This window comes from Adiantum capillus-veneris, chromosome 12 (genome assembly GCF_014529385.1).
Source record: "Adiantum capillus-veneris isolate H3 chromosome 12, ASM1452938v2, whole genome shotgun sequence".
NCBI classification, from domain to species: domain Eukaryota; kingdom Viridiplantae; phylum Streptophyta; class Polypodiopsida; order Polypodiales; family Pteridaceae; genus Adiantum; species Adiantum capillus-veneris.
The window spans coordinates 46,402,606-46,410,805 of record NC_140942.1 but is presented as its reverse complement, the minus strand read 5'-3'; positions in this window follow the sequence as shown (position 1 = coordinate 46,410,805).

The following is an 8,200-nucleotide window of genomic DNA, read 5'->3' as shown; positions in this document are numbered from 1 at the left end:
ACATTAGTTTATTAAGGCCATTTAAAAGACCCCTACCATATTATTTAATTAATGAAGAACCACCAATACTTGTTGACCAAGAAGAAAGACTTGTACGTACTTGATACTATATTTGATCATGAAACCGCACTCACAAAGCTTATAAAAGATATTTCTTGATATTTAAGGGTCACCCTAGAGAAGATGCTTGTTGGATGCTAGAAATTTTCTTTCAAGTTTTTCTTAACCTTATCTCCATTTCTCATCCTTCATCGACCACAATTTTCATAATGGCTACCACTCAATGAATTAGTACATAGCTTGTTTCAAGATTTTTTTGACCTTCTCTGCACTTCTCATCATTCACTAGACACAATTTTCATAATGGATTCCACCCAATGAATTAGTTTATACATAGCTTATCTTGGAATAAGTTAGTTTTAAAAGTAATGCTCATGGTGCAAAGAACCTTTTGTAAAAATGTGGATGAGAATGAAATACTTGTAAAGAGGGGCCTAAATTTGCATAAGTTACGTAAATAAAATAATATTGAACCCAAAAGTGCAAAGAGTCTTGTTCCGTGCACTTTGAGGGGCTAGGATTTAGGCTGGGTTTAGATGAGGCTGGAGGAAGAAATTCTTTTTGTAGGTCTACCACTGCCTCGTGTGAATGGTGATGGAGGAGGAAGAGCAAAAAAGAGAGAGAGGTGGAGAGAGGCCACTAGCTCTTTTGAGGGGAGTGGAGAGGGGAGGAAGAAAAATGGCAGGCCCGAAGGAAGATGATAGCTGTTGTAGCAAATTAGCTTTTTCCACCCAGCTTTGCATGCCCCTGTGCAAAGCATTTCTACCATTGTTTGAATTGGGCCCTAGGCCACTGTTGTGCAATTTCCTGCTTCTCCTCTCTACTTTATTTGTTTATTCTATTCATCTTGTCTACATTAATCTCATTATTCCTAACCTATTTTTTTAATCAACTTGTGTCTAGCATGTCTACATTTGATTTGGAGAGCATGAAAGTGATGCTTGATTGTACTGCTCTCAAAACACTAAAATTGGTTTTGGAGGTCATTTTGAGTCCGTTTGGATCCCAAAAATTATGTCGGGTTCCTTTTTAAAAAAAATCACATCACAATGTATATTTGGTCTTTTGACATCTTTATGTCCATTCCTCTTTTTAATAGGGGCTTTATGGATAGCCAACCAATATCATTTCTTTGGAGCTCTCAAAGTCAAAAGAAGAAGGGATTCTATTACAGCAGTCTTCATTGACAACAAGGGGAACATAGTAAGAGACTAGAATGCTATGGCCAAGCTCATGCTTAACCATCTCAATTAAATTATTGGTCAGCCAAAAATTTTCTCCGAGAGGGTCAAGGAGGCCAAAACCCTTCTGCTTGGTACGGTCAAATGTGATGTAGTACCTACTACTGAAGCAAAAGGCCAATCTCTATCAATGAATGTTGGACTGCCTTGTATACAATAGGGAAGGAAAAGTCCCCTGGGTAGGATAGACTAACTGCCAAATTATTCAAAGAATTTTGGGAAGATCTTAAAATCTCGATAAAGCAACTAGCAAGCATCGCTCTTCTAGAGGGGCAATTGGATGTGAGCCTTAAAAAAAGGGCTGATCAAACCTATTCCCAAGTTGGTTTCTTGCTTGTTGCTAAAGAATTGGTGGCCTATCTCCATGATGAGAGTTGAGTACAAGATCATTGCTGAGGTGATTGCTTTAAGATTGGCTCCAACCTTGAATAGAATCATCACCCCCCACCGACATGGATTCATCAAAGGACAATCAATATATGACAACAATTTGGCTGCCAAGGTGATTGCTTTAAGATTGGCTCCAACCTTGAATAGAATCATCACCCCCCACCAACATGGATTCATCAAAGGACAATCAATATATGACAGCAATTTGGCTGCCATGGTTGGCATTGAGTATGCTACTTTCACCAAGAAGAAATGTATTCTCCTTCAAGTTGACCTAGATAAGGCTTACAATAGAATCTCATGGTCTTACATTGAGGCTTTCATGAAGGCTTTGGGCTTTGGACCCAAAATTTGTGTGATAGTTCACACGTTCGGGGAAGGAAGTTACTTTGAGCTTCTCTTTAACAAAAAGATAGTGGGAGGGTTTAAGGTCAATCTTTCAATCCGGTAGGGATGCCCCCTTGCCTTGCTGCTCTTTGCAATTGGCTCTCACCCTCTAGTAACCTCATTCTACTAAAGGGGAAATTCAAGGTCTTTCACTCCCTGGAGGAAAACAACTGCTTGCAAAGCTTTTTGTAGATGACTCTTTGCTTCTCCTTAAATCCAAGTCATAAATGCTAAGAAGAGCCCTTGAGACTGTCTAACTTTTGGCTTCTGCTTTCGAATCAATGTGTAGTAATAGAGAAGTCAAGATTGATCTCTCTCTCTCTCTCTCTCTCTCTCTCTCTCTCTCTCAAAAAGAGTGACTCGTTCGACCCCAAAAAATGGTTAGGAGAAGTTATTAGCAAGGGCACAGTGTTCAGGCACCTAGGCACTCCACTTGAGGTGGGCATTATAGATAAGCAGAGCTTTGACTGGTTCCTGAAGAAAATTAACAGTAGTATGAGAAGGTGGAATTTTGTGCTCCTCCTGTTCCATAGAAGAGTCATGGTTATTAATGATTTCATGATCCCTTACATTTCATTTGTATCGCCGCTACTAAAATTGAGCAAATCCAATTGGAAAGAATTTTTAAATCCTATCAAATAGTTCCTATGGAAAACCAACAGTAAAGCCACAAGCCCTTGCCAAAATGGGGGAGATGGGAATGGGTAGCTATACCAAAGAATCAAGGTGAAATTAGGATTATAGACCCCATGGTGCATGCAAAAGCGTCATGGGCCAAACTTGTTGTCTCTTTGACAGACGAAAAATAGGAATGGTCTATCATGGCCTAGGATATGATAAACGAAGCAAAGCTTGCTTCAAAAGGGGGCACATGGAAGGAGGCCACAATACATGATAATATTTTGGCGCCGTTCTAGACATGTAATCATGGAATTTCAAATACATCGATAGCATATAAGGTGAAAGTTGACAAGTTGTACTACACCTTAAATTGCACATGAACTTAATGATGTTGGTAACATTTACCTTATCAAATAATGTGCAACCTCTCTAGATTATTTGTTTTATTATATAGTCTATGGTCACATATCAATCACACATTTACCCCATGAGTTAGCATCCCAAGAAATCACGAATGATTTCACAAAGAGTTGGCCTCTCACTCCATGTTTAAGAGGAACTCTAGTACTCTCATTTTCAAGTTCTAATTAAAGACTATTTTATTTCATATACCCTCTTTGTCATTCTATCTCCCCGAACCACAAATGCTATCTTGGTGAATCCCCCTTAAATTCCAACAATTGGTATCCAAGGCACATGGCAGGAGATCTGTTTTGAAGATTTTCCAAGATTAAACTATAGCATTGTAGCTTCTTTTTTCAAACACTCCTCTTTAACCATTTTTAGTTTAATTTTTGACCTAGGAAGTCAATAGGTGAGCCAAAGTTTTGACCTAGGAAGTCAATAAGTGAGCCAAAATCTTGGGTTCTCTTTTCCTCAAATATAGGATTTGGAACCTAGCTATTTGCATCTTTCACCCATGAGTTTTACAAGCCATATGTCTTTAAGAAACCAACTAGGAAAAGCGTCCTCGCTTAGATTTACCTCCTTAAGCTTTCAATTCTTTGATTTGGAGAGTATGAAAGTGATGCTTGAAAATTGAAAATGTTTTATTGAAAGTCCCCAATCTGAGTGATAATATCATAATTTTATTTGATCCATCATCTAAACTCTTAGGTGTTCTACGTTGATTTTAGAAAAACAAACAACCACCTTTCTCAACCATTGGAGGTCAATTCAAATCATCACTTTCAAGCAGGTTCTTAGAGTTCTCTTGAAGCATTCCCATTGGTATTTTAAGGGGCTCGAAGATGCCAATGGGAATCTATCATCTAGAAAGGAAATCAACTTCACATTTTATTCAAATATCAAGGAGGAAGTGAGTGTATAGGGGATTATTAATTCAATGCTAAGCCTGCATTGGTTCCTATTGAGCGGCTAATAGCTCAATAATGGTTAATCCATACTCAAGTCTAAGACTCCATTAATCAAGCCATAGTTCCCAATGGTGTCCCTCATATCCTGTAAACAGGCATGCCAATAGAGATAATAGATCATAGTCCCACATAACCTATTTCAATGAACACCTCCAATATTTCATAGATTACTCAAAGACCTATCTTCTTAGGCAAGAAAAGAGAAAAATTAGCTCAAATAAAAAAATCAAAGAATCTAGTATTTTCTTTCAATCACAGTGGAAATAATTATGAAAGATGATTTTTTCCTTATGAGGATTCTTTAGAGGAGAACTATAAATTACTGATTTTTGTTGCACTATTTACACACATTAGAACATTAAATCATGTACAACTTGAAGAGAATAACACAATTAAGATTGAAAACTTATTGAGAACCGGATATTCTTGGAGTCGGTCCCCCCTCCAAAAGGACTTTGTATTAACATTCTCTTAATGAAATCTTTTATTACAATACAATATTGTGCTCCTACAAAGCTTTCCTTGAACCAAGAAGATGATGAACTTCATGATTCCATGGTGCAACCTTCCACCCAAGCCCTAAACACCCTAGTGGGGGAAAAGAACTACACAGTAAGAGGTAGATGGGGGTGAAAAGAAGTATTTCTTAAGCAAAGAAGTAGTATTCTGTATATGTGTACTCCTACATGGAAAATATTTAAGCATAGATATAATAATGAAGAAGAGAAAGAAGATCTTTTATACATTCACTTACTTGGATTTGCATCCATAGCCAAGAACTTGAGCATAGAAACTCACTCTTGAGCTCCCATGTGAGCGGGAGAGAGAGAGAGAGAGAGAGAGAGAGAGAGCAAAAATTCCCATGATTCCCCCTCTTCCAGTCTCTCTCGACTTGCCAAAAATTTCAAAAGGGAATGTTCACTACATGGACCAGTCATAAGTGTTATTTATGGGAAACTTGGTGTACATGCTTACACTTGTCCCCCTCCCTTCTATTCTTTAACCACCCCCCCCCCCCCCCCCCCACCACCACCATTTGGACTTGACTTTGACTAAAGAACACATGCATGTGCTTGCCTATCACTCATAATGCATATGCAAGCTACTTCGGGACATGTGGCCTAGCCAAACTTGGTAAACAAAAACTAGAGTCAAATTTTTAAAAATGGTGGGTCTAATCTAGTCTTAGACTTCTAAATCTCGCTTGCATCAATAGAAACCATAGTCTTTAATTTAATTTAAATAACTCATGTATAAGACCTTTGCACTACCCTTTGGAGGCTTTAAGAAGTTGAGTGAGGCTAGAGCCTACCTGCTAAAGTAGTATGGACTTTGGTAAAGGTTAAACTCACCCTTGGGCTTTAGAAATTCACCCCCTATGCAAAACCTTAGCACAATGCTTTGGAGGTACCTTGAAGTTTTAACTTTTCCTTAAGGCTTTCAAACTTCATACTTGTAATCTAATGAGTAAATTTATTACTTAAAATTCACACAAATAGTTTCTATCTTTAGACACTTATAATTGCTCTAATTAGTCCCCCTTTCCCATGTACCTTTTGATCAAGGTTGTTTGGGATAGACTTATCCTCCCTTGACTTATAATTTTGACTTGGGATAACTAAATATCAATTATCATTACTCTTTTATAGACCTTTTTTCCTTTGGTCCCAAGCATTTGACGGAAATAAGTCTATAAGCACTTCAATCAATTCCTCTTGTCTCTTTTATTTTTAGATGCCTATGATTTCTCTAATTATACCCCTTTTTCATGTACCTTTGATCAAGGTTACTTGGGATAGACTTATCCTACCTTGACTTGTATCTTTGACATGGGATGACTAAATAGAAATTATCCTTACTCTTTTATAGACCTTTTTTCCTTTGGTCCCAAGCCTTTGACCTAAATAAGTCTATAAGCACTTTAATCAATTCCTCTTGTCCCTTTCATTTTCCTTGGACTTAAGCAGCCAATTCAAGATAAAAACTACTTATAGAAGGTTTGAAATTGATTTTCATGACACATATGCTTAATGCATACACTTTGTAGGCTCATTGAGAAACTCATGTTTCTCTATATTTTCTTTGCAAGGACCACTCAGCATGCCCCTTCAAAGAAAAATGCTATCTTTGCCTTAGAAACAATTTTCTCAAATATGGGCTTTCATGGAGGGCATGTGAAGATAGAGCACAATGAGGAGAGGTCTAAGAATGGTTGAAACATTAAGCTCTTGATTGTCAGTGTGAAATCTTGGATTTTCCTATTAATTGCCACAAGTAAAAGATAGCGTAAAAGACAAAGTGCACAAGAAAGACAAGCATTGAGATACAATAGGTGGAAAACTTTTCACAATTTGATCGTTCAAAAAATGGTACCATGAGGAGTACCAAGGCAAAGGTGTGGAAACTCTTGGATGCAATATTCAAGTACTATGAGCTCAATACATGGACCAATGCTCACTATTCAACTTTCAAGAGACTGTGAGCACCTTCCATAAGTATTTCATATCTATCAACACATCACTCATTGGATAGTAATATTATTAATAAACTTATATGAAAAAAAAACAAATTCTTATAGATTTTGTGCTAGCATTCTATGCTACACATCAAATGTAACCACATGCCTTGGTTTGCTAGGTAATATGGCTACTTAGCTATCTGGTTTGCACAAGGGATGGAGAAAACTCAGTACCAAGTTCGTACTGGTTATCTCAACCACACTTGCCATGGAGGTGGTACAAAAAAATCCAATATCTTAGAGAAGCTACATCAATAGACTTATCAAAAACTTATGTATAGGTCACACTACACGAGACAAGTCAAAGATTCAGATTGGCCATGCAATGAGATTAGCAAGCAAATATTAAAAGAGGAAATATGGAAGGCATTGTCTATGGTAACATGAAATGTACATTAGTGGTGGCTACAAAAGGAACATATGGGAAGGATTTAGACAACACTATTGTAATTTTCCTAAGAGCTTTTAAAAATAGCAAGTCTCCACAAAAAACTGTTTGATATAATCTCACCTTTCAGTAATATGAATGGTTTTGCATCAAGAAATATTACAAAGTATTCATGTCTGTTGGCCTCGAGAGACGGATTCTCTTCGACTTGCCTTGGACTTTTGATAGAGCATTCACTGCCATCTTCTTCCACCGTTGTCACATTGAGGTTAAGCATTATTTTTTAAGTCTTCGATTTAGCATGGGGCTTTGACATGGGGTGTTTCTTCTATAGAAGGAAGTTCTGGCCGCTTATCATGAAATAGTACGTGCTTGTCATACTCTAATAATTTATCAAAGTCTATGATTCCACATGCTAGAACATACATTGCTTGGGTAAAAAATGGGTGATTTCATAGGCTAGATATGCACAGTCCTTGATCAAACATTGCCAATGCTGCTTGCTTATCTAGAAGCATAATCTTCTCTACATTCCATCTAGAAATGGTGCCCCCTAGATATCTTGAAGGTCCTTCAATGTCATCAAAAGAAGCTCAATGTTACCATTAGAGAAGGTGGAACAAAAGACAAGAAAGTTTTGATAGTTTAACTTCTTCAAATATTGTCCAAGGGAGGAATTCTTTACTCCTCACCATGGGGATGAGGAATGAACTTCTCTTCCCATACAACTAGCTACACAAATTTAATGGCTATCATGGATAGTCATAAAGGAAAAGCAAGTGCTTATAATTATGTGCTCCTATCCTAATTTTTTTCTGATAGGGTCTCTATGTTGGCTAGCACCCTTAGCCATAAGAATGCTTTTCTTCTTTTTTGGTACCTTAAAACTCAAAATTGTCAAATTTCCTCCTTGATCAGTGCCTCTAGGACAGTTACAAGTTTTTGAATAAAATTGACAGATTTGGCATTTCCATGAGCTAACATATGAAAAAAAAAATCATAGCCTAAAGTGTCATAGCTGATATACTCAAAAAATACTTCACCATCCTCTGCACCTTCCCATGGAAGCCATGTGAGGAGTTTGCAAGGTATCAATGCTTGTACTCTAGAGCCACAAAAATAAGGCTTCAAGTGGACTTGTTTTAAGAAATGTGTTCAAGTAAGGTGCATGCTCCATACATACACATACCATATACATTGCAAGTCTTACCTTTTATTG